We start from the raw sequence: 27,199 nt of genomic DNA, 5'->3' as shown, positions 1-27,199 counted from the left end.
TCCAAGTCTAAATGCACTGACAATCTTTAGTTCATCCTCTTCCAGGCCCTCTTGCCAAAATTCAAAAAACGCTTTTGTAAGAAAGTCCACCAAGTTATCCTGTTCTTTTTCTGGTACAAATCTCAATCTTAAATTCCGTTCCTTCCTTTGTAGGTCTAGCATAGCAAAGGACAAATCATGGTCCGCCAGTTTCTTCACAACTGGTGGTATTTTCTCTTGCGTTGCAGTTGCAAGCTCCTTTGCCTCCTCAGCAATCTTTCTAGTGGTAGCTGATTCTTCTAAAAGTTTCCCAATATTTTGGGCGTTAGCATTAACTTGTACTCCCAATTCTTTTATGCTTGAAGTGTTCAGATCAAGTTTTGCTGAGATCTCAGCTACATTTTTATTTGTTTCTGCAACTTGTTTACTTGTCTCACTCCCTTGTCTCGTAAGGAGTTCCAAAGATTCATTTATTTTTCCCAGTGCTTTAGTCAAAACGTCTTCTGATGACATAGCTTTGGATTTTGTTTGTGAGGCTGCAGCTGCTCCTGTCAGTGAGGCCCTTCTGTAATGTTTGCCGGATCTGAGGCTTTTCTCCTGAAGTGATTCTATCTTTCCTTTGTCATTTGCCATGCCACTATCATGCCCAGCCAAGGTCAGTCCCACGCTTAAAAGTTTGTTTTCAATAGGAAATTTCCAGTGGCTGAGCTTCAAGTAGCTTAGTTGTTTCAAAAGGTAACAAAGTCTCCTCTAGGGGGGGAAATTCCAAACTTAGTTTCACAGTCTTTTAAAACAGAAATATTCTTTCCAAATCCCCCCTAGCTCTTTCTGAAGGGAAAGAAGCCCTAGTTCCAGCTCTTTTCTAAATAGTTGCAAATATGTAACAATTTAAGCAACAGTCCTCAATCTGTATCTTTCAGCAAAGTTCAACAAAGTTCACAAAGTTATTCCACAGTTCACAGGTCTTTATCCTTTTCAAAGCAGTCCTCCCCCAGGGTGCAAAGACAGTGGATGTATGTTCCTCTTCTCCTTTCATGCAGGTAATATAGTTTCAACAGGAATTCTCCCCCACCGCTCCTGCCAGCTAAATGGGGGAGTTAAGTCTTACTTTTTAACAATGAGTTACTCTTGCTCAAAAAACGATCTTCAAAGGTTACAGTTTATCAGTCTCTTTGCTTTGTTGTATCTACAGCTCGGGGAAGGCAGACTTCCTTTTTGTACCTTTCCCGTGGCGATATTTCGGATTTTTAAAATCTTAAGTCCAATTTAAGCTTTTTAATCCTACTCACGAGTAGTTGCTCTTAGATCCAATTTGCCGGAAGAAATCAGCACTCTCCGATAATGGCGATGCGGCTTCGCTCCACGGACTGGGTAGCAGCTCTCAGTGCCGCGCTCCCCCCGCGACCATTCCAAAGCCTTTAAAAAGGCTCCTTCGCGGTTTGGGGAGAACCCAAAGGCACCCGCCGAGCCTCCTTGTTCACAGGCTTCACTGCCTGTGATTTCTAGGGGTCCCCGCTTCGCCGTAGCAGCAGGACCCGGACCCGCGGAGCAGACTTCTCTCAGAGCTCCGGGAGAAGTCCGCCATTAATCGTTGGTGCCGACCGGAAGTCTTATCTTGAACTCAGTTTTGGCACACTTCAACGAGAGGCTGCCGGTGGTGCTAGCATGTGGCACGTCACCCTACGGCATCAGTGCTGTCCTGGGACACCAACTCCCGGACGGAAGAGAGGTGCCGGTATATACTTTTCCCAGATGCTCACCGAGCGGAACTACTCACAAATCAACAACGTGGGTCTGGCAATCGTGAAGGGAGTAAAAAAATTCCATGATTTCTTTCTTGTATGGGCGACCCTTTACCATGGTGACTGACCAGGACTGACCTTTACCATGGTAAAGAGCCAGTGTGGTGTAGTGGTTAAGAGCAGTGGACTCGTAATCTGGTGTACCGGGTTCGCTTCCCTGCTCCTCCACATGCAGCTGCTGGGTGACCTTGGGCTAGTCACACTTCTCTGAAGTCTCTCAGCCCCACTCACCTCACAGAGTGTTTGTTGTGGGGGAGAAAGGGAAAGGAGAATGTTGGCCGCTTTAAGACTCCTTAAGGGGAGTGAAAGATGGGATATCAAATCCAAACTCTTCTTCTTCTCTTCTTCACAAGCCATTGCTTGGCTTGTTTGCCCCCAAGAAGCAGACCCCCCCAAGTGCTGTCTCCCCGCATCCTCAGGTGGTCAATTTTCCTCACCAGATACCAGTATGCCCTGATCCACCACCCTGGGAAGGGATTGGTCACGCAGACACCCTCAGTAGCCTACCACTACCAGAAACAGGCCCTGACCCAGCGCCCACGCAAGAGGTTATGAGCCTGGAGCTGCTTCCTGACCGCCCCATTCAGGCACAAGAAGTTGCAGACCATTCCGTGAAAGATAGGGTCATCTCCTGAGTCCTGGACTGTGTGTGGAGGGGATGGCCCAGCAGCAGCCCCAGGCCAGAATTCACTGGCTACACAAACTGCAAACATGAACACAAGGGGTTCCTGTTATGGGGAAGCAGGATTGTCATTCCCCAGCCCCTCTGCAAAAGGGTCCTCACAGTCCTACACAAGACACACCCAGGGGTAGTGAGAATGAAGGCCTGTGCCAGGAATTTAAAAACATACATCATACCTTTTCCATATTCTAACTTTCATTCCCTTATATCATCGACCTCCTGTCACCTCCCTCTTAGTATTCCACTTCCATTAATTGTTTCAGCAATTCCTTTCCATCTTTCTCCATTTTCTATCATATAAATGTCTTAATATATTTTTAATCTTATTTCCATTAAAATTAGTATACTTATTTAAGCTTAACTCCTTATAGCATTTCTACTAAGGCCATAAAATTTCATTCCAACATTTTCCTAGACTTTAAATCTTCCAATCTTCTTCCACCATCTCCTCTCCCCGGTCTCGGACTCTGCCAGACACTTCCGTCCACTCCATACAGTCCATCAACCTGGAGATCTTATGTCCGAGGCTCTTAACTCTTTCCCACGTCCCTTCTGCAGTTCTTCGTCATATTCTTTGATGCTAAAGAGCAGGTCTTGGGGAAAATCCAATCCAGCGACACCTCCACTCCCTCTCGACAGGTCGGCCAAATTTCCACAATTAAAGCTAGGATCCATAAAGTATTTCAGGGCATATTTCAGAATTCCTCCAACTCCAAAGGCCCCCTGAGCTCCAATCTCCTCCTGACCCAAGTCCATATTCCAAAAGTCAGTTAATCCCTGCATAGAGGGATCTTTCCAACTTTCCTTTTCCAGTCCAGGCCGGGCTCCGGTCTTCAGAGTCTGACTTTTTCTAGTTTCAGTCATAAAGGGCCTCAACTTGTAGTCTTCAATTTGCCTCTGTAAGACTAAGCCCCCCCCCCCCCGTATTGCTTTAGGTTTGACAACAGCAACTTTCTCCTTCTCCTTTTCAACAATTTGTCCTGTTAAAATAGATTCCTGTGCCAAATCCTGAATAATTTCTGTATTGGTCCCAAAATGTCAGTTTTAGTAGCTGTTCCAACAAATAGTTTATCTTGCAAAATGCAGTTACTAAGGCTTCTCCTGTCGACATTCTCAAATGTCCAAGGTCAATCTTTAGTTCCCACAATTCTTATCAAGCAGCTGGAGATTTCCCAGCTCCACTCTTGTAACAGTTTCAAAAGCTCCCTTTAGAGGGGAAGAGTCTCCACTTGTATCAATCCTTTCAAAGAAAGTTCAAAAAGTATAGTTGGTTTCAATTTTTAGTTACTTTTCCTCCCTTTTAAACGCAGAAGCGGACAATGGAAACAATATATTTCTCTTATTCAACCGACTGTCAACATCCGTTCTCTTCGCTGTCAATGAACTCTCCCAAAACATCAATCACTGTCAGTCCGTTCCCAGGTTCAGAGCATTGGCAATTTAATTCTAATCACTCTCTCCTGCAGGATACACAGTCCAAAATTTCCCCCCTCTTCTCCTGCCTCCAAGGGGGGTCTAATAATTTCAACTGATGGACGTTTAATCCTTTACATAAGGCTTTCCAAGACCTTAACTTGTAAGCTCTTTGCTTCAGTCTATTTACAAAAGGGGAAGGCGGACTTCCTGTTTTGAACCTTCCCCGTTCAATGTCAAATTAAGATATTTAAAGATCCAATTTTCCGTACTACTCACGGGTTGTTGTTTAAAGTCCAATTGTCCACAGGAAAAAGTCAGCGCTCTCCGGCAGCAGCAATGCGGCTTCACTCCGTGAAAGAAGCGGTCGATTCAAAGCACCACGCTGCTCACCCCACGTCGCTCCGGATCCCCAAAACAGGGTTTCCCCGTGAGTAGGGGAGGCGCAAAGGGTGCCAGCCGAATCCCAAGTTCACAGGCTTCTTCAGCCTGTGATTTCAGTGGGTCTCCGCCTTCGCCGTGGCGGTTCAGACCCTACTTACCATGGAGCAAGTTCCTCCCCATCGGAGGAGCTCCGCCATTGCCGGAGGCGCTAACCCGGAAGTCCCCCCATACTATAGTACCTTATTGCTCACTGAAGCATGGATTTAAGATACTACAAAACCAAAAGGAAGACGATTTTCCTTGATTTTTATTAACCTCCTCTTTGCTTTCCTCTTTGCAAAGGGCTTGGAGGACTTTTAACATGCCTCCAGAATAAGGCCATTGCTGACTTTCCACGCACACCATTGCCTGCCAAAACGAAGCAGAAGCAGAGAGAGGAAGAATGCAAACTGCCATAAGTCTCACCTTTCCCCTGGGATGCCTTTTCCATGAGAGTTAGGCCCTCCCATCCCTGTGAATAGTTAGGGAAAACATGAGATGGAGCTGCCTGCTGCCATGTCTAGTTTGGTCCTGGCATTGGCTCTTGGTGGCAAGGCCAGTTCTGGTGCCACTTCTCAGTGGATTCCATGTGACCTGTGTATCATGTGGATGAGAATGGTTATCTCCTTCCAGGATGTAAGGGCAGTCTGTCAGCCAGGCTTCTCTTCCTCCTGAGCCGCTTTACCTGTGTAGGTGGGGAAAATGCCACTGTAAAGCAGTGAAGAGGAAAAGGAAATATTGGGGCAACCTGTCACCTGGAAAAGAGCTTCCTAGATGCTTCTCCCCAGTCCCTAGCAACAACTTTACCTCTGCTTTAACCTACAAGTTTCCCTATCTCCCTGCCTGACCAGTGCATTTTCTATACTTAGTATGCATAGAAATTGGGCTTTTAGTAACGCAGCTCCAGCCGTCTGGAATAAGTTGCCAGCCAAAATCAGAAAAGCACCTAGTATTTTGATATTTAGGCACCTTATTTTAAAAAGGATAATGCATGTAACCCTATCATTTTACTCAGTAACAACTGTATGATTTTATAAATGGTTTTATGGGGTGGTATACAAGCAAGTTTTACTCAGAAATGGCCCATTCAAATTAAGGGCCCCAAGTCAGTCATGACTATGGTTCTACTCTGAGTAAAACTTAATTGAATATCCAGGTCCAACTCCAGAGGGTGGCAAGTTGGGGAAATTTGCCAGGGACCTGAGGTCAAGAGAAGACCCAGAGGTCTATCAATGTTTTATTTAAACTTTATTAATTTAATATTTCCCCCCTCAACCCAGAATTCTTCATGCTTGTCCTCAACACACTGCTTTCTGATTCTAGATCCTGCCGTCCACAAGCCTAGGGGTGGCTACTTAATATGTGAAAACCCTCCTCATGATTTTGTTTTTCATGCTTTTTCTTCTGTGCACATGCCCCAAATGAACATCAAGAAGGAAATGGTGATTGTGATCATGCTATACACACTTCCACAATGCCACTGGTCAGGTGTAGATACTTCCTGCACCATCAGTGCTGAGATAGTCTGTATCTGTTGTCAAATGGACACACTGTAGGGTAACTCAAGGTAGGGCTGGGAAAGATTCCCTCTTTGAAAGCTGCAGAGAACAAAATTACAGAAATACAACAAAATGGCTGCAGGAGAGCAGCATGGCAGCAAAAGATAGAACAAGACAACTTCAAGACAAAAGCGCAGGTGAGAAAATGGCTGCGTGACTTGGCTCTTTTGTGGAGTCAGCCAGAGCCACGCCCATCTCCCAGGTCACATGCAGGGGGAGGATAATCCAGTCAGTGGAACAGAAAGTTACTTTCTGACTAGATATTCCCCTGACTGTACCCACTCTAGGGAAATAGGGAATGTTGCATTTGACTGTACCAATGGATACATCCAACAGGTTGCCCTGTATGATGACCACTGGCAGTAGAGAGACAGGAAAAATGAGTCCCTGTTAATTTTCTTCAACCTCTCAGTGGCTTTTGATACCATTAATCATGGTATCCTTCTAGAGCAGTTGTCTAAGTTAGGTGTGGGTGGCACCGCTATGTGGTTCTTCCAGTCCTACTTGGATGGTTGTTCTCAGAGGGTGTTGCTTGGAGAGTGATTCAGCCCCATGGGGCCTTCACTCTGGGGTTCCATAGGGTTCAATTATATTCCCTATGCTTTTAAACCCCACTGCTGAGTGAAGTCCTTACCGGCATTAATGAGCGACTCTCAACCCTTCCAGTAAAACTCACCAAAAACCAACAAGCTACGATTATAAGCACTTATGCACCAACACTGGATGCCGATGAAGAGAAGACATTAAAGATTTTTTTTTACTCTCAGCTGGAAACCATCCTATCAGAGAAACCTAAGGAAGATAAAATTATCCTCCTGGGTGATTTTAATGCAAGAGTTGGGCGAGATTTCAATCTGTGGCCTGGGACTACTGGGAAAGAAGGAATTGGCAACAGCAACCAGAACAGAATCTTACTTTTGATGATATGTGCAGCACACAATCCTGTTATTACCAACACACCCTTTCGACAGAAAAAATAACTTTAAAACTTCATGGAGGCTTCCTCGGTCAAACCACTGGCACCTCTTAGACTATGTTATTGTCCGTGCTAAAGATCGCCATGATGTGCTCCTTATCAGAGCTATGATGAGATAGAAACTGTGCCACTAAGAAAAAGACCTATGCCAACGCTAAGGCTGAGGTTCAAAGAAGAACCAGAGAACTAAAAAACACATGATAGATTAAAAAAGCTCAAGGGATCCAGCACTTAGCTGACACTCATGATGCACAGAGTTTCTTTAAAGCCACAAAGACCATCTATGGGCCAATAAATCATGGCATATGCCCCCTACGCTCAGCAGATGGTACCATACTTCTAAAAGATAAAGAAGCTATTGCATTACACTGGAAAGAATATTACCAACAACTCCTCCGTAGCTGCTGAGGTCCTCTCACAAATTCTGCAAAACCAAGTTAGAGATGAGCTTGCAGTATTTCCATATCTGGGAGAGTTGTGTACAGCTATTAATCAAATGAAAAACAACAAAGCCAGCAGACCTGATGGGATGCCTGCCAAAGTCTTCAAAGTGGGTGGAATTGAACTTACACAACAACTTCACAAGCTTATTGAAAAAGTCTGGAAGAGAGAAGAGATCCCAGCAGACTTTAGGGATGCCAAGATTATCAATCTCTTTAAAAAAAGGTGACAGACATGATTGTGGAAACTATCAAGGCATCTCTCTATTAGCTGCGGCTGGCAAAATTCTTAGTCAACAGTTTCTTAACAATTTCTGAGGTGACCCTTCCCAAATGGTTTTCAGCCTTCTAGGGGGACAGTGGACATGATTTTCACTGCTTGACAACTTCAAGAAAAATGCACAGAGCAAAACCAACCCCTGTATATGGTGTTTATTGACCTGACTAAGGCCTTCAACACTGTAAATTGTAAAGCCCTGTGGACTGTCCTTCTGAAAATTGGCTGGCCGGATAAATTTGTGAACATCATTCGGCTCCTCCATGAAAATATGACAGCAACACTTTGTCGAAGGGAAACTCCCCACCAGAGTAGAAACCGTATATAGAACAGATAGAAAGCTCTTCAATCTGAGCAGGCTGAAAGCAAAGAGTAAGATTACTATAACTTCTATCATAGAGCTTCAGTATTCTGATGACAATGTAGTGTGTGCACACTCAGAGGATGACCTAAAAACCATCCTAAATATCTCCACAGAAGCTTACATAAAGCTTGGCCTGTCACTCAACATCCAAAAAGAAACAAAGTGTGACACCAACATAACCCCTCTGCAGTGCCACACATCCAACTCAGTGGAAAACGTTGGAAAATGTTGATCACTTCTCCTACTGGGACTTTATCTTTCCACAAGGGCCGACATTGATACCAAAATCCAGCATCACCTGAGCTCTGCAAGTGCAGCTTTCTCCCGATTGAAGGACCGGAACATTTGCAGGGAAACCAAAATGCTTGTTTACAAAGCTATTGTACTACTAACCTTACTGTATGCTTGTGAAACATGGACCACTTATAAACACTATCTCCAACTTCTCGAAAGATTCCATCAACAGTGACTCTGAAAATTTTTACACATCACTTGGGAAGACAGGCGAACTAATGCCAGTGTACTGAAAGAAGCAAAGATCTTCAGTGTTGAAGCAATGATTCTTCAACATCAACTTCATTGGACTGGTCATGTTGTGCAGATGCCTGATTATCGTCTTCCAAAGCAACTACTCTATTCTGAACTTAAAAATGGAAAGTGTAATGCTGGTGGTCAACAAAAGAGGTTTAAAGACTGTCTCAAGGCAAATTTTTAAAAATGTAGTATAAACACCAACAATTGGGAAACACTTGCCTGTGAGCTCTACAACTGGAGAACAGCCTTTACCAATGGTGTCATGGGCTTTGAAGATGGTCAAACACAGGACAAAAGGGAGAAATGTGCTAAGAGGAAGGCATGCTTGGCAAATCCACACCGTGTTCAATTCCCGCCCTGAAACCAATGTGCCCACTGTGGAAGGACATGTGGATCCAGAATTGGCCTCCACAGTCACTTACGGACTCATTGTTAAAACTATGTTTATGGAAGACAATCTTACTTGGCTATGAATGATCGCCAGAGAAGAAGAAGAAGAAGAAGAAGAAGAAGAAGAAGAAGAAGAAGAAGAAGAAGAAGAAGATCCAGAGGTTTGGATACATTGTCAGCAATATGCTGATGACACACAGTTCTGATTCTACTTCACATCTTTCCCCAATAATGGACTGGATGAGAGCCAACAAACTGAAGCTCAATCCATATAAGAACTGAGGCACTGTTAGTGGGGGGTTCTCTAGAGCTGATGGCTGGGAGGTTGCCTGCTCTTGATGGGGCCACACTCCCTTTGAAGAAGCAGGCACATAGCTTTGGGGTACTCCTGGATTGTTTGCTGTCACTCAAAGCTCAGGTGGTCTTAGTGGCATGGAGTGCCTTCCATTAACTTTGGCTGGTGGCCCAGCTGCGCTCTTATCTGAGCCGGGACAGTCTAACTCCTGTTGTCTATGCTTTGGTAGCCTCTAGGTTAGATTATTGCAATGTGTTATACATAGGGCTGTCTCTGAAGATGGTTTGGAAACTTCAGCTAGTGCAAATTTAAGTGATCGGGTTCTTCATCGGGGCAAGATGGTTTGAGCATATTACACGGATCCTTGTCAGACTGCACTGGCTGCCAGTTAGTTTCCAGGCCCAATTCGAAGTGCTGGTTTCGACCTATAAAGCCTTAAACGGCTGAGGACCACAGTGTCCCAAGGACTGCCTCTCTCCATAATAAGAAGAGACAGGCCTTATAGCTGCCTCTGCACCTCCATACATTCCTTAGAGAAAGGGAAGGTGGATGAGTCATGCTCCGGATATTTAGTCTTGGACTGTTTCTGAGCCACCCAGTGCAGCTGGCATGCTAACTCTAGCTCTAAGCAGAATCCAGACATGGAGGATGGGCTATTCAAAGCATGCCCCAAGCACTTAGCACAATTTCACCCATTTTTCCAAATTACACCAACAGTCTCTTTCCATTCTAAGGGAATTGTGTGGCTTTGGAAGGAACTTACAAGGAGATATTTTAAAGCTCTAACAGCCTATATTTCCACACTTTACTATGCTGGATGTCTTGTGATTTTATGTCTCTGCCAGGGCTGTCTCATCAAATAGTATGTGAGTAATGATAATTTTGCTTTTTTACAAGAAGCCAAAATGCTTCAACTGTTAGATAACTGCAGTAGATAGGGGAGCCTGCAGCTGGAATACGATTTCTTTGTACTCTTCAGCAAGTATAGAACTCGTTTACACCTGTTAGTGGTCAGGATGTGGTTGTAATAAGTAGACAAGTGTCAGCAGTCCAGATCGACTCACACTTGTCAGCTGGAGATATTTAGAGTTTGTGGCCAGGATGTGGCTGTAATAAGTACGCATTTGTCAGCAGTCCAGATCGATTCACACTTGTTAACTGGAGATGTTAGAGCTTGTGATCAGAAGGCGGCATTTTTGCTTGGCTTAGCAAGTAATTGCATAGGAATACCGACCAAATAAGGGAAATAATAAATAATGTTAGTAGGGAAATTAGGCAGTCTTGATAGGCTGTAAACCTTGTAGTATCCAGCCAATGGGGAGACAAGGGAGGGGACCTGCACTTTGGGTATAGGGAATATAAGCTTATGCTTTGCCAAAGTCGGGGTGTGCCTACTTTGGACACCCGCTCTTGCAAGAACGTTTGGTAATCAATAAACTCTTTGCTGCTTCACAAATTTTGTTCAGATTTTATTTTGAGGGTCTCAAGACCCACTTCTAACATAGTACTTGCCCTAAACTTGGATCTAGGCATCCAGGGAATTCTCATTTTATTTTACTATATCCAATATTTTTTCCCCTTTCAACCAAATGACAAATATTAAAAACCAACACACACACTTTCATTCTACAGACTAAAAGAATCCCTAGCTACCCAAAAAATCAAAGAGTGAGTTCAACAGTTTGCTACAGACTCACACTAAAGGAAAAGCGGGGGTGGAGAAGGAAGGAAGGAAGGAAGGAAGGAAGGAAGGAAGGAAGGAAGGAAGGTGGGTATACCTGATCTTGAAGCAAGAGGAGCACAAAGTCAGGGACCAGCAATCTGTGCCTTGAGCAGTAAGTTAAGTTGTCCCCTTTAAAATCCTGTGCCAGCAAGGCAGCAGAAGTCTCGCCTGTTCCTTTGGTACATGTGCCACTGAAGTCTAGGGTTGTTCCTTGAGACTGATGTGTAGCCAGAAGGAGGCTCTGTTGGAGTTGTTAGCTAGCTAACTATGGCTAAGCTAATTTGAATACGCTTGGAAGCTGGTTTCTAACTAACTTCTATGTGTAAAGGGGGAGGCCTTGCTTAGTGAGTGAATAAGCACAACACCAAGTCTTTTGGACTATGGTTGTTCCTTTCAGTTTACTTACTGTGTTCCATCTACCCACCCTTAACCAAGCATGTGTGGAGGGACCTTCCTTTGTTTTCTTTCCCCCTGTGGATCACAAGGGGGCTGGGTGCACTGCAAATCTCATCTCCAGTGAAACCATAGCCACCTGTCATCTTAACTTGTCAAGAGTGACTCTGGGAAAAGTACGACAATGTACAGCTGGGATCACACCTACCCTGAACTTTGAGGGGTTTTTTTGTTTGTTTGTTTGTTTTGTTTATGCATTTTACAACTTATATATAATTCATAATTCATAATTCATAATAATTCATCATTATCTTTTCCCTGGACTTCCCAGGCATTCTCTCCATGGCATTCTAGGTAGTGTTTCGTTGGCTGCATAATCTATTATTCTACTCATTTTCATCTCAAATCTTCCTTTATTTAATGTTTTCTGCTGTTCATATGTTCATTCCTACTTGTAGGTTAAATTGACTATTATACCCTCTAAGATACTCTTTGAAACTTCTCCTACCTGGGCAATTATCTTTCCACAATTATCTTTGCCAAAATCCAGCATCACCTGAGCTCTTTGAGTGCAGCTTTCTCCCAATTGAAGTGTAGAGTGTTTGAGGACTGGAACATTCACAGGGAAACCAAAATGCCTGTTTACAAAGCTATTGTACTACTAGCCTTACTGTATGCTTGTGAAACATGGTCCACTTATAAATGCCATCTTCAACTCCTTGACAGATTCAATCAACAGTGTCTCTGAAAAATTGTACACATCACTTGGGAAGACAGGCAAACTAAGGCTGTGTATTGGAAGAAGCAAAGATCATCATTGCTGAAGCAATGATTCTTCAACATCAAGTTCGTTGGACTGATCATGTTGTGAAGATGCCTGATTATCGTCTTCCACAGCGACTACTCTATTCTGAACTAAAAAATGGAAAGCGTAATGCCGGTGGTCAACAAAAGAGGTTTAAAGACTCTCTCAAGGCAAATCTAAAAAAATGTAGTATAAACACTGACAACTGAGAAACACTGGCCTGTGAGCGCTCCAGTTGGAGAACAGCCTTTACCAAAGAAGTCATGGGCTTTGAAGACACTCAAACTCAGGACAAAAGGCAGAAACGTGTTAAGAGAAAGGCATGCTTGGTAAACCCTTACAGTGATCAACTTCCACCCAGAAACCTACCATACTTTTCTGTCTATAAGACGCCCCCTTGTGTAAGATCCCCCCATTTTGGGGGACTAAATTTTAAGAAAATGAGGGAAGATGGCCCAAAGTTGTTGAGCCTCTCTCCTCATGCAGTTGCGGGGAGGAAACAATCCCTAGATCGTTTCCTGTGTGCAGCAGCATCGGATGAATTTGCCCTTCCTCCAGCCATCCGATTTGCAGGAGCGCAACCTCCCTTGATGCCGCCACGCATGGGATACAATCCAGGGAGTGCTTCCTGTGCACAGTGGCATCGAGTGAATTTGTGCTCCAGCCAGAGAGCTGGCTTACAGTACGCAGCTTCTCCCCCCCCCCCAGCTGTGGGCAGGAAGCACCCCCCAGATCACTCCCTGCTTGCTGCGGCATCTGGGGAAGCCGTGCTCCCACCAACCGAATGGCTGGCGGCGCGGCACTTCTCTCCTCGTCCCCCGCCATGCTACTATTTGTGTATTGGACAACCCCAGTTTTTGGACGTGATTTTTGAGTCAGAAAACCTCGCCCAATACACGGGGAAATACGGTATGTCCCCACTGTGAAAGGACGTGTGGAACCAGAATAGGCCTCCACAGTCACTTACAGACTCACTGTTTTTTGTTGTTTTTTTAAAAAATATATTTTTGTTAAATTTTAAGGATCACTTTGAGTTCCGGCAGTTTTCGAGGAAGTTCAAGTCTCCTGTGACTACTTTATCTGTCCTTTTTGAATGTTTGGCAATCTGCTCTAGGAGGACATCATCCAAGCCTTCAGTCTGACTCCACAGTCTATAGCAGACACCCACAATAAGGTCACTGTTATTTCTCTCTTCTACAATTTTTGCCTAGATTGATCTTTGATTGATTCTTCCTTGTTCAATCTAACACTCATGTCATGTCATGGTTACAGAATCCCTGCTGCCTGCAGATTAAATGAAAAGGAGATTTGCAGCTACAACAGCATACTAAAGACATGGTATTTACTGTAAGATCCTCTGGGTGACTATGTATGAAGGCTTCATGTGAATATGAATCAGCATGGCAAACAATCCTGCTGAATTGTATAGGAAAGTCCTTTGCAATAAGTTAATTGTCTACCAGAACCAACTTCTGGCACCTACCCATAATGTAGGTAGGGAGTCACTTCATCTCCGTGTCAGCCAGCGTAAACCTACACACAGAGATGAAAAGGAAATATGGTTGATAGTACTGATAGCCATGGAAAGGCTCTAAGGAGATAGCTGGGCCTCCCTACCTTTGTCCTTCTCCCAGTGCTAGTAATTCAACCAGGAGGAAGAGGCACTTTCAATCCACAAAGCAACCCAGAAACCAGATTTAGAAGGATAAAGGAAACCCGTGCCATCCTGAGAAGGCCTATAGCTGGTGCGCACTACCTTAAATCAATATAGCAAATTGTAATCTGATCTATAATATGTGAGGTCAGATGAAAGAGGTGTAATAACATAATAAAAGCCTCTTTCAATTGCGGAAGTGCCACTTCACAGTAAAGCAGTAATCATAGGCAAATCAAAATAATCTTATTGACACTGACTGAACCATGAGGGGGAATGAGTCAAGCACATATGATGGGCACGAGTCCCTATGCCAGAGATTAATGAGGGTTTCAATGGCATAGCTGAATACTGTACGTCAGCCAGGCACTTACAAGGGCAGGTCCTAGCTACCCATACCCATGTAAATCAGCTTGGGCTTGAAGATGGCCTTAGAAGCTCCAAGGCTTAGATGTTCTGCTCTCTAGTCTACACCACTAAGGTCAATCAGATTCATGAGTTTCAGTGACAAATGACCTTTTCAGTGGTGGCCCTCCACTTGAACGCTGCTTGACTTACTTCCTTGCTACCCTGAAACAACCCTTGAAAACTGTTTTATCCCAGTAAACTTTAATAATAATAATAATTTATTTGTACCCTGCCCATCTGGCTGGGTTTCCCCAGCCACTCTGGGGGGCTTCCAACGAAGATTAAAAATACATTAAAATGCCAGACATTAAAAGCTTCCCTAAACAGGGCTGCCTTCAGATGTCTTCAGGTCTCTGTGGAAGCCACCCAGAGTGGCTGGGGAAACCCAGCCAGATGGGCGGGGTACAAATAATAAATTATTATTATTATTGTTGTTGTTGTTGTTGTCAAGTAGTTGTTTATCTCTTTGACATCTGATGGGAGGACGTCCCACAGGGCGGGCGCCACTACTGAGAAGGCCCTCTGCCTGGTTCCCTGTAACTTCACTTCTCACAGTGAGGGAACCGCCAGAAGGCCCTCGGTGCTGGACCTCAGTGTCCAGGCAGAACGATGAGGGTGGAGATGCTCCTTCAGGTATAATCAGTTTCATTCCCTTTATATGGTTTTATTCTGATACTGCTCTTCAATTTGTGTTTCTTCACTTGTTTTATTTTCAACGTTTTTAGAGGCTGCCCAGAATCAGAAACTCTATCAAGGTTCCTGATTGCAAGTGTTAGGACATTTTTCTGGGTGCTGAAACAGAGCAGATCCACTTATTGTGTGGAAATTACATACGAGTTAATGAAGGCATTAGAACACACATAATTAAAACAGAAGATAAAAGACAATTACACTTTTAACAACTACAGTTATAGCTTATTTCTTTCAAGAAAATTCCAGTCCTTCAGGTTTTCTTCAAGCCTTCATCTTTCTCCTTGTTGCACACCCCCAGTCACAGTTCTGCATTCCAGCAACTTACTCAGTCCCCACCCATTGTAGGATGCAAGTTGGCGAATTTCCAACATATTTGCACCAGAGGGCAATCCTCAGTACCAGAGCTGCATAACACAAAGGCCTGGCTCATTATTCTCTTTGTGCTTTCAAACACAGACTCAGTTATCAGAACAATTCCTAAAAATGTCATTAAGAAAGGACAAATCAACAGCATTTCAAGAAGCAATGACAAAACTTTCAAGAAGGATCTGTACACAGGCCCAAATCAGCACACAATATAACTGTTAACTGCCCTGTTTCTTCCTTGGCAGCCACAGAAACTGCTTAGCAACCATGTCCCACCAAAACCCAATTTTTCCAAGCAGGGCAACATGATTTCTTAGCAACCATGTCCCACCAAAACCCAATTTTTCCAAGCAGGGCAACATGATGTTATTGAAGACAAGACCTTCCTCTTTGTCTTTCCAATGCCAATAAAACACAATGGGTGGAAGGGTGAAAAAAGTTTATTTGATCCTGCAGAATACAGACTTGATAGGATGTTTCCCAAAGACTGAGTGCTGACCTTTAAAGCCCTAAACAGCTTCAGTCCTGTATACCTGAAGGCGCGTCTCCACTCCCACCGTTCTACCCGGACACTGAGGTTCAGCACTGAGGGCCTTCTGGCAGTTCCTTCACTGCGAGAAGTGAAGTTACAGGGAACCAAGCAGAGGGCCTTCTCAGTAGTGGTGCCCACCCTGTGGAACACCCTCCCATCAGATGTCAAAGAAATAAACAACTATATGACATTTAGAAGACATCTGAAGGCAGCCCTGTTTAGGGAAGCTTTTAATGACTGATGTTTTAATGTAATTTTAACCTTCTGTTGGAAGCCCCCCAGAGTGGCTGGGGAAACCCAGCCAGATGGGTGGGGTAGAAATAATAAATGATTATATTATTATTATGAACACACAAAATACAAAAGCATTTATACTATCCTAGCAAGTACACAAAAGCATCATTTTTTCTGTTGGAACAGTGTTGAAGCAATGATTCTTCGACATCAACTTTGTTGGACTGGTCATGTTGTGTGGATGCTAAAACCCTGTTTTGGAGGACAATCTTACTTGGCTGCGAGTGATTGCCAAAGAAGAAGAAGATTGGCTGAGAATATGCATGGACAAAGCAGGCCTAAGCCAGTTATTCGTACAATTGGCTATAGAGTGGTTGCTATATTTTAGCTCAAGATAGGTATGTCCCCGGACTTGCCTTATCTTGAGCTTAGGCTGGGAATAACTCGCCTTGCGGTTGAGACTGTCAGAAAATGATTGCTCAGGCTCAGCAGCCCAGCAGGCTGTGTGTGATGTGTTTGCTTCAGGGTTATGGTGCTCACATATCAGTGGCAAAGGCACGTAGCTTCTGGGGCAGCCCAACAAGTGCCACCACTATTTTGTGCAATGGACGGCAAGAAGAGAGAGGCGCTGGATTTTGGCGTTACAGTGCGCCACTGAAATTTGTGCTTATGCAACTCAAAAGGCCTGAAAGGGAAAGGGGGAGGGACTTCCGGGTTAGCGCCATCGGCAATGGCGGAATTCCTCTGATCCAGAGCAACCCGTTCCGCGAAAATCAGGTCTTGCTGCCGCGGCGAAGGCGGAGACTCTTTAAAAATCCCAGGTGGAGGAAGCCTGGGAACGTGGGATTTGGCTGACACCAGGAGCACCCCCCTACACACAAGGAAACCCCTTTTTGGGGACCCGAAGCGACATGGGGTGAGCGGCGCGGTGTTTTGAATCGACCACTATTTTTATGGAGTGAAGCCGCACAGCCGTTGCCGGAGAGGGCTGACTTTTTCCTGTGGACAATTGGACTCTAAACAAGTACCTGTGAGTAGAACGGAAAAGTGGGCTAAGAAACATTTTAATTTGGCACTCAAGCGGGAAGGTTCTAAACAGGAAGTCCGCCTTCCGCTTTTGTAAATAGCCTGAAGCAAAAATTGTGCAAGCTAAAGTCTGCAAAGTTGTACATAAAGGTTTAAAATTCCTCCTGTTTTAACCATCTAAACCCCTCTTGGAAGCAGGAGTAAAGAGGGGGAATTTTGACTGTTTAAGCCTGCAGGAGATAGAGTAAAGAAAGATAAATTTCCACCGTCTCAAACCTGGGAACGGGGTGTCAGAGACAGAGATTTTTGGTGAAGTTCATTGACTGTGAAAGGAACATTCTTTGACAGATAGTTAAAGAAGAGAAACAAATTGAGAGCCAGTGTGGTGTAGTGGTTAAGAGCGGTAGTCTCATAATCCTGGGGAACCGGGTTCGTGTCTCCGCTCCTCCACATGCAGCTGCTGGGTGACCTTGGGCCAGTCACACTTCTTTGAAGTCTCTCAGCCCCACTCACCTCACAGAATGTTTGTTGTGGGGGAGGAAGGGAAAGGAGAATGTTAGCCGCTTTGAGACTCCTGAAGGGGAGTGAAAGGCGGGATATCAAATCCAAACTCTTCTTCTTCTTCTTCTTCAAATTGTCTCCAATGTTGCCTTTTGCATTTAAAAGAAACAAAAAATACGAAAAATGAAAGTAACTTTCTTTTGTTGGATCTGCTTTCAAAAGATGGATACAAATAGAAATTGTCTCCTCTAGAGGGAGCTTGTTAAATTGTTACTGGAGTCGATCTGGGGACTCTACAGCTGTGGTGATTAGGATCGTGGGATCAGACTGTGACCTTGAACAAAAATGTGTTTGGAAGAAGTTTTGGTGCTTGCCTTTTGCAAGACAAGCGCTTTGTTGGAGCAGATACATGAGAAGATGGATTTGATGACTGTTGCAGTCAAAAATTTTGGACAAACAGTTAATACTTATACAGAAACCATCCAGGAGCCAACTCAAGAACCTGTTTTGACAGAGCAAGTGCAAACGCAGAAGATAATGGAGGAGGCTGCTGTTGAACCTCAAGTAATACAAATGGAGAAGCCCGAGGCCCTACAGGAGCATAAGCTGTTGTTGTTGAAGGTTGAATCTGGAGTGGGCCGGGGGGGGGGTCTGGAGTTGTGGGGGCCCTTAAGTTTGGAGGGACTTTGAAATATGGCTTTAAATATTTTCTGGACTACCCTGTTGACTGTGGGGAATGGGACTGTGGGGAATGGGCCGATCTGCTGAGGAGACGGAGATATTTTTGAGTTGGAACATCCCCGAGACCTACTCCTCAATGAGAAAGGAAAGAAATTAAGAAAGAGATCAACAAAAGATAAGGTAAAGTGCAAGTACAAACAAGAAGAAGATCTGCAGAAGGGACATGGAAAAGACTTAAGAGCCTCAGACATAAGATTACCAGGTTGATGGACTAGATGGAATGGACAGTAAGGACTGACATAACCCGAGACCAGGAAGAAGAGACGCTGGAGGAAGATTGGAAGAAAACTTTTTTAAAAAAATATTTTGGGAATTAGTGTAAAATTAATGAGCATTAGGAAAAATGTTGGAATGAAAATATTTGGCTTTAGTAGAAATGATATAAGGAATTATGTACAAATAAATATTAAGTTTTAAGCTTTAAGGTATTTTACGGTAAGATAAGGTTAAAATAAATTAAGGTAAATTGAATGACAGAATATAGTGAAAGATGGAATGGATTTGCTGAGCTAACTAATAGGTTAGACTGTTAAGACAAATTACTCAATAAAAATTGAGAAAGATTAAAAGAATTTGCTGAAACAAATAACTAAACTAGAATCCAAACGGGAGGTGTGAGGAGGTCGATGAAACAAGTAAATGAAGGATGGAGATATGGAATATTGGATGTGTGTGGTTTTTTATTGTTATTGTTGTATTGGTTTTTATGTTTGTTTTTTTCCCTTTTTTGATGTACTGTTATGTATGTTTTGTTAATCTTTTGTTGTTCTCTCCTTTGCTTTTTTCTGTAATTTTTGAAACTTCTAATAAATATCATTTAAAAAAGGGGGGGAAAGGGAGAGGGACTGGGAAGGAAAGCAGTCAGGCTCACTGCTGGCTGAAGTGAACCTCTGACAAGGAGTAGGAGGAAAGTGGCGGCAGCTGGACGGGGAATTACAGGAGCTCATCCCTCCTTCTCTCACCTCATATGGCCCCGGCTACTCTCCCTGAGCTGCTTCTCTCATCGCTGCTGTGCACCTCCCTCTGTATTTAGTAGCTCTTGCAAGTGACGCTTACACCCAGGTATCAATGGAACGTTTTCAGAACAAACATAGGAATGTGTTGTGTGTGTTTTTTCTTTTGTTTTTTCTCAGATCAGAAGGGTACTGTGCCCTGTTGTAACAATTCGGGGCTGCACATCTCGTGCGGGCGCATGATGAACCACTTTTAAAGTATCCCAAGCCTCTTTGATATTGCTACAAAAAGATTAACAGGGCAACATCTCTGGAAATTAATGACGTAGTACCTAATTGTTCAGAAGTGTGGATTTAAGATACAGTGGAACCTCAGTTTTCAAACGTTTTGGAACTTGAATGGCGTAAACCCAGGTAAACCTGGAAATAAATGCTTCCGTTTTCGAACGTGCCTCGGGAGTCGAACTTCCAAGGAGTTTTCTGTATTAATTTTTCTTTTTGAGGCTTCTGTATTGAGTTTTTGGTTTTCAAATGTTTTGGAAGTTGAACCGGTTTTCAAATGTTTTGGAAGTTGTTAGAAAACCGAGGTTCCACTGTACTAGAAAACACAATGGAAGACGATTTTCCTTGATTTTTATTAACCTCCTCTTTGCTTTCCTCTTTGCAAAGGGCTTGGAGGACTTTTAACATGCCTCCAGAATAAGGCCATTGCTGACTTTCCACACACACCATTGCCTGCCAAAATGAAGCAGAAGCAGAGAGAGAAAGAATGCAAACTGCCATAAGTCTCACCTTTCCCCTGGGATGCCTTTTCCGTGAGACAGTTACAGATAGGTAGCCGTGTTGGTCTGCCATAGTCAAAACAAAACAAATTCCTTCCAGTAGCACCTTAAAGACCAACTAAGTCAGTTCTTGGTATGAGCTTTCGTGTGCATGCACACTTCTTCAGATACACTTCTTCAGATACACGTGTATCTGAAGAAGTGTGCATGCACACGAAAGCTCATACCAAGAACTGACTTAGTTGGTCTTTAAGGTGCTACTGGAAGGAATTTGTTGTTTTTTTTTTCCGTGAGAGTTAGGGCCTCCCATCCCTGTGAATAGTTAGGGAAAACATGAGATGGAGCTGCCTGCTGCCATGTCTAGTTTGGTCCTGGCATTGGCTCTTGGTGGCAAGGCCAGTTCTGGTGCCACTTCTCAGTGGATTCCATGTGACCTGTGTATCATGTGGATGAGAATGGTTATCTCCTTCCAGGATGTAAGGGCAGTCTGTCAGCCAGGCTTCTCTTCCTCCTGAGCCGCTTTACCTGTGTAGGTGGGGAAAATGCCACTGTAAAGCAGTGAAGAGGAAAAGGAAATATTGGGGTGATTTGTCACCTGGAAAAGAGCTTCCTAGATGCTTCTCATGATTATGTTTTATTTGAGAAAAATATTTAAGAAAAATATTTGTACAACGGTATTCATAAAAGTGAGTTTATAGCAAACATCCACATATACAGTAAGAACTATGTAAAAATGTAACATTGGATATCAATTTTAAAAAGCCCCCTCCCCAGCAGTGATACAGACGTAGAATAGAATGTCCCTATTTTTATCTGAGGAATGTTGGAGGATATGGCACACAGTCCCCCAAAGCTCCACCACCGCACCATGCAGTTGTCCACATAGCTTTGTCTTGTGGTTCCACTAAGCTTTAGCTCAAGAAGATCAACAGCTACTTTGGGGCACAAATCAGTATTTCGGTCTTTGTGGAACCCTTAATTTCCTCTTTGATCTCCCTCCTCCTGATGATGTGAGGTTCACAGAAACCCTGCTGCATGTGGATTTAATGAGAAGAAGAGAAAATGAAAAAAAAGAGAGATGAGGGTGAAGGGGAAAAAGAAATAAAGCCAAAGAAGAGCAATGCATTTAACAGAGTAAATAAAACTCTCACAGCATTCCCAGCAAAATATAGATTCAGATTTTCTTGTACTTCATTATAGCAATACTGTACAGCCTTCATCCCCCTGCCCAGGAGAGGCTGCGCGCTGCTATCCCATAAGCCAGGATAGCAAGAGGCTATCCCAGAAGCCAGATCCCTCTTGCTGTTCTGGCATTTGGGATTCAGAATATTTTTTTTACTTGTTTTTCTCCTCCAAAAACTAGGTGCATCTTATAGTCTGGTGCGTCTTATAGAGCGAAAAATACGGTAATTAAAAAGGTTACTTTTTCAACAAAGCAATCATATTCTTACATAGCCCCACTATCCCGAATCAAATTTGTCATTTTAGCATTTATGCTATATTCCCTAACTCTATTCAATAAAGTCTCTATTCAATAAAGTCCTCAATATTTTTTGCCCCAGTTGTAGGCAATGGTTATTATGGCTGCACTTAATAAATAAGGGTCATCTCTCCATCATTTGTCAATACTATCTTAATACTATCTTAATTTAGCTGAACAGAAGGCCCACTTAGTAGTATACTTCCTTGATAACATCAGGTCAGAATGTTGTTATTTGGGGACATTTCCGAAAGATATGTAGTGTATCGACAGAGGCATTTTACACCTCTAAAAAAAGCTATCAACTGTTGAGTATATGCAATTAATACACTTTGGTATTAAATGCCTTCTAATGATAAATTTCTAGAGACTTTCCTTAAGGCTTATGGTGTCTTGTGGTGCATTCAGCCATACCCAGATGTACAGAGTTTGACTTCATGTTGAGATCCGTAGAGACACCATTGATCCTTTGCTGAAGAGGTTCACCAATCTTTCAGACAACTTAATTCTCTCCTCTTAGGCAAAGATCACAAGACGTCCTGGTTGGTAGCCAGATTCTGCGCCCAGATTTATAGGCACAGATCATCCTCTAGAAGAAAATAGTTTACTAGGGAAATGCTGAAGTAGCCCTTTGGGGCGCCTCAACATCAATTTTTTATGGTAGCCCAAATCTCAGTTGTACAGGTGTATGTATATATCTCAATTTATTTATTTATTTATTTTTATAATAATATTTATTAAATTTTTAACAAGAAAAGAGTTGCAAAACAGTAAACAAGAAACACAAGAAAAAAACAAAAACCAGAATTTAACATAAAAATAAAAAATAAAAATCTCTCTTTCTGATATCATACCACTCATTTACTTATTTTCATGACTTCCTCACACCTCCCTTTTTTGTATTCCATTTAAAAATTTGTTCAGCAAATTCATACCCTCTTAATTTACCCTTAATTGTTTATCCTCACATATTATAACTTCTAATTTTCATCTAATATCAATCCATTCTTGCATATCAATTTATTTATTTTTAACTCATGACTTAAGTATTTCCTTCTCAGATATCATACAGTACCAGAAAGGGTTGTGGTTTTCTTGTTGTGGTTTTTTAAAAAAACAAGGCTTTAATCTGCTCAAGAATTAAAGGTGTACCCAAGTGAAACCATTTTTTGAAGTGAGTCTTGTAATATCTAGTAACTGAAGGAAAAAATAGTCCTCCCTTTTGTTTTATTACACAGAGTCCTGGATTCTGTTTCAAGTCTTTTCTATTGTAAGTAAAGTCTACAAAAATATTTTCACAATCATCAAGGGTTTTATAGTGAACCCCCAGCGAAGAATTCATTTAAGAACACAATTGTTTTTGAAGCAGATATTTTTCTGTGCCGCAATTGTTTACCTGTGACTACTGATGTAACAGCCAATAATAATTTGTCATGATTGTGTGCCAGGGACTTTCTGGATGAAGAGGAGTGGTTGGAGGCGTCAGCTGGGGAACACCTTAGGGAAGCAGCAGAGGAGGAAGACTCAGAGCCAGGATTGTGGTGGTGGGACTCTGAAGACATGTCAGAGGAGGAGGAAGTCTGGGAGGCAGAAGAAGCAACAGGCTCAAGGGAAAGAGAAGAGCCAGAGGAAGAAAATCCTTCAAAAGCTGGGCAGGGTGCAGAGGAAGGCACCTCAGGTCCCGGACCTCAAAGAGAAGAGGAAGAAGCTGCAACCGAAAAGCTGAAACAGCTTCTCAGCAGCTGCCTGGTCCCACCTCCTCCCTTGACTCCAATGTCATGCAGGTCTTTGCATGTAGCTGAACAGAAGGCTCAGAAAGCCCAAGGGGGACCCTTCCCACCAGAGTTTATGCCTGCTTGGGACACATCCAGAGGAGGGGCTTTAGGAGGAAGCAGGAGGGGCCAAGTCTTGGCAACATCGCCACTGAGGGCAGCCATGCCTGTGGGCATTCTGCTTGTATACTATTTTCTTGAATAAAAAACTGACTTATGAGTCTCCAAGTCTCCGTTCTATCCACTCACCTGAGACTCTGGATGGGCAGCCACTGTCACATGGCATGGCCATGGTGGGTTCAGGAAGGCTGCCCTCTTCCGGTGCAGCCAGGGGAGGCAATGGCTGGCACTGCTCACCTCTGGCTGCATCGGGCCCTCAGGTAAGGGCGGGCATTGTCTGCTCAGCCAATTGAGGGCTGGGGCTTGGGGGCTGCAAGCATTTAAAGGGGGGGAAATGGGGGTTGGCCGCCCTGTTAGCCAATCATACTGGGATTTCCCCACCTACCCAGCCCTCAGGGGCCTGCCTGAGGGGGAAGCGGGCACGTTACCTATGGACCTTGCTATGGTTTATTTGGTCAGCATATTTGGGGCCAGGGAGGAATTTAATCCTGCAAGCAAACTGACCAGCTTGTAGGTTTGCGCAACTTTGGCAAAAAAAAAGGCATTGGGTTGCACCCTTGGTCACAGGGGTACCTAGGTAGGGGGGTCCAGGAGGGGTGACTCTGGGAGACCAATGGACCAAAACACCTCTCCCAATGGCAGCCTGTGTGGGATGGTGCCATTCAATTCACATTGGGGGTGACTCCCCAACACAGGTTACTATCAGGTAGCAGGCGGGCTGCCTGATGCAGGACACGTGCCCAGTGCCTTAGCCAAACCTACTCTTTCCTGCATCAATCACGTTGTGGCCTAATACAACCCAATACCTGTCTCCTGTGTCATTATTGTGGCCCTCCCTTCACCTGCCACTGCCATTATGCACCTGCCAATGACCCTGCTCTAGCATTGTGTTTGGAGAGGTTTGCTAGGTCTTGAGTCATCCATATTGCATTAATCAACAAGGTTTACCTGTGTGCCATATTTGTAGGCTAATTCACATCAGATATCATAGTATAATTATTATATTCCCAGGTTTCTTATCTATCTGATGCTACCAACTTATTATTCTTCAAGTGCACACTGTTTGGTTTCCGCTGCATAGAAGGAAATGCTTCCTTATTTATCCATGTGAAGGATGTTGGTTCAGGAGCTGCATAAAGTGCAAGTTCAGTACCAGGCACCACCTGCACCAACAGTCATGGATTCCCCCAGAGAATAATAGGAAGTGTAGTTTCTTCAGGGTGTTGAGTTGTTTAAAAGGTAAAGGTAAAGGACCCCTGACAGTTAAGTCAAGTCGCAAACGACTTTGGGGTTGCGGCGCTCATCTCGCTTTACTGGCTGAGGGAGCCAACGTTCGTCCACAGACAGTTTTTCCGGGTCATGTGACCAGCATGACTAAACCGCTTCTGGCGAAACCAGAGCAGCGCACAGAAACACCGTTTACCTTCCCGCCGGAGCGGTACTTATTTATCTACTTGCACTTTGATGTGCTTTCGAATTGCTAGGTTGGCAGGAGCAGGGACCGAGCAACAGGAGCTCACTCCGTCACAGGGCTTTGAACTGCGACCTTCTGATCGGCAAGCCCTAGGCTCAGTGGTTTAGACCACAGCACCTTTGAGTTGTTAGAGGTTCCCTATTCCCCTCACAGAGTTACAATTCCCAGAGAGTTTTAACAATCTATCAATTTTCCCCAGGGAACTCTGGAAATTAAAAGTTATGTTTACAATTAAATTAAAAGTTCTGTTTAAAAGCAGAAAAGATGCACTTATTTATTCACTCCTCCTTCACAAAGATGTGGTATATATGTTGCTACAAAGGTTGGGTGCCAAGTCCCCCAATCTCTGCTGAGCAAAGGCAAGATTCCAGCATGTCAGAGCTGGTTCTGTTGCAGGTCAGCACAGAGACTCAGGGATGAGCAGTGAAGTTGATTCTTTATTCAAGGAAACAGAATACAAACAGAAAACCTACAGGCAAGACCAACCCCAGTAAAGCAGTTGACAATCTGTGCCTCCTATTTTCCCCTAAGTCTCCCCTTTGGCTGGATGTTTCTCCAGCAGTCTTAAACTCTGTCAGGGAGGGATGCCCCTGTGCCCTCTGTGCGATTGGCCCTGCTACATGCAAGGCCCTCCATGTCCTTGGAGAAAACAGAGGAAGGGAATGGAATACAGTAGGATTGGCGGGCTCCTGTGGAGCTGTCACAGCCTTTGTCCCCTCATCGTCCTCCTCAGCTTCCTGACCTATGTCTGCAGTGCTTGTTCAGCATCCAGCTATTCTGCTGCCCTTTCATCTTCTGACCTGTCCCACCACCACTCCCTTGACTCTAATCCTGCCTCCTCTGAGGCTTCAATAGAGGGTTCTCCAGCTAGATCTTCCCACCACTCCTCATCATCCAGCCACAAGGGTTCCAGACACCCACCCAGGGTCATGTTTCTGTTGGGAGTTGAGACATGGCAGAGGCTATAGTGTTTTAAGATTATGGCTTATTTTACACATATATACAACCTTTAGTATTCAGTGGAGGGGCACACAGCAGCAGCAGCCCAGAACATGCCTCCTTTTTGCTCTGCTGCCTATCTTGGTCTCCAGGGCACATGAAATCAAGATTCCTTCTCCGCTTCCTGAAACTATCTCTCCTCATTCTGCTGTTCCTAAATAACTAATACCCAGTTCTTTTGAAGAACAGTTGTACCTTAGTTCTCAAATGCCTTGGTACTCATACGTTTTGGCTCCCGAATGCCACAAACCAGGGAGTAAGTGTTCTGTTTTTTGAAAGCTGATCGTCCAACACAGCTTCCGCTTGACTGCAGGAAGCTCCTGCAGCCACCTGGAAGCTGTTCCTTGGTTTTTGAATGGTTTCAGGAGTCGAATGGACTCCCGGAATGGATTAAGTTTGAGAACCAAGGTACCACTGTACTAATGGTTAATTGCCAACACACCCATAGAATCATAGAATCATAGAATCATATGGAAGATTCTATGGAAGAGACCACAAGGGCCATTGAGTCCAACCCCCTGCCAAGCAGGAAACACCATCAGAGCACTCCTGACATATGGTTGTCAAGCCTCTGCTTAAAGACCTCCAAAGAAGGAGATTACACCACACTCCTTGGCAGCAAATTCCACTGTCGAACAGCTCTTACTGTCAGGAAGTTCTTCCTAATGAGAAGACTCAAGACCAGAAAGGTGGCTAACTGGTTATATTTATTAAAATATAACAACTATAGAATTTGCAATCGGAATAATTCAACCAAATTAACCAAAACCAATGAGGTCCAGGAGGTGAATGGATTGAAGGAAGGATTTAACCTCTCCCATCTTTCTGAGCTAGCTGCCAGCTGCTCAAGGCCCTTGGAAACTCCTCTCTGTTTATTGCATGCTCCCTGTTTATTTGGTATCTGAACCTGTCTTGCACAACGTGGCGCCATTTGCGAGCATTGACCCAGATGCGCCTGAGAGGCCTGAACACCACGCTGGCTTCAATATTAGTCAGATATTATCCAAAATCCACTCACCCACCTGGAGCTAAATTCTAACAAAACACCACTCCAGTCACACAGATGACACTCAATGATGTGAAGTAGGCAAAAAAGATGTTACACAGACCAATTAGTGTCACCCCCCATACACACACACACACACACACACACACACACACACTGTACATATATATACTCAGTCCCCTCAAAGAAGTTAACAGCAGAGCCCACACTAAAAAATGAGAAGAGGTGAGTGTGCAGTATGGTACGAAGTGGGCTTAAATAGTCTGATCTCCATTTCTCCCCTTTAGGGCAAATCACCCCATTTGGTTGCCCACATTACCCATGTGGGAGAGTCCGTCTCTCCTCTTCTTGCAGGAGATGAGGGTGTGGCAAATGTTGCAGCAAGAAGGTGAGACCCCCTGGC

The 27,199-nt window shown here is 43.9% G+C and overlaps 2 long non-coding RNA genes across 2 annotated transcripts in view; one reads left to right on the top strand and one right to left on the bottom strand.

The window, feature by feature from the left end:
* Window positions 1-27,199, bottom strand: part of LOC309342399 — a 157,119-nt gene that overhangs the window by 108,225 nt on the left and 21,695 nt on the right. The gene's annotated exons all lie outside the window — the stretch shown is intronic.
* On the top strand, window positions 1,595-23,417 carry LOC309342457. The gene is made up of 2 exons (XR_014156835.1): window positions 1,595-1,767; window positions 22,874-23,417. It is a non-coding gene; the product is annotated as an uncharacterized lncRNA (long non-coding RNA).

This window comes from Podarcis erhardii, assembly GCF_964252035.2.
Source record: "Podarcis erhardii genome assembly, chromosome: 5".
Lineage (NCBI taxonomy): Eukaryota > Metazoa > Chordata > Lepidosauria > Squamata > Lacertidae > Podarcis > Podarcis erhardii.
Note: the sequence above shows the minus strand (reverse complement) of the source record. Positions and strands in the feature narration are given on the sequence as shown.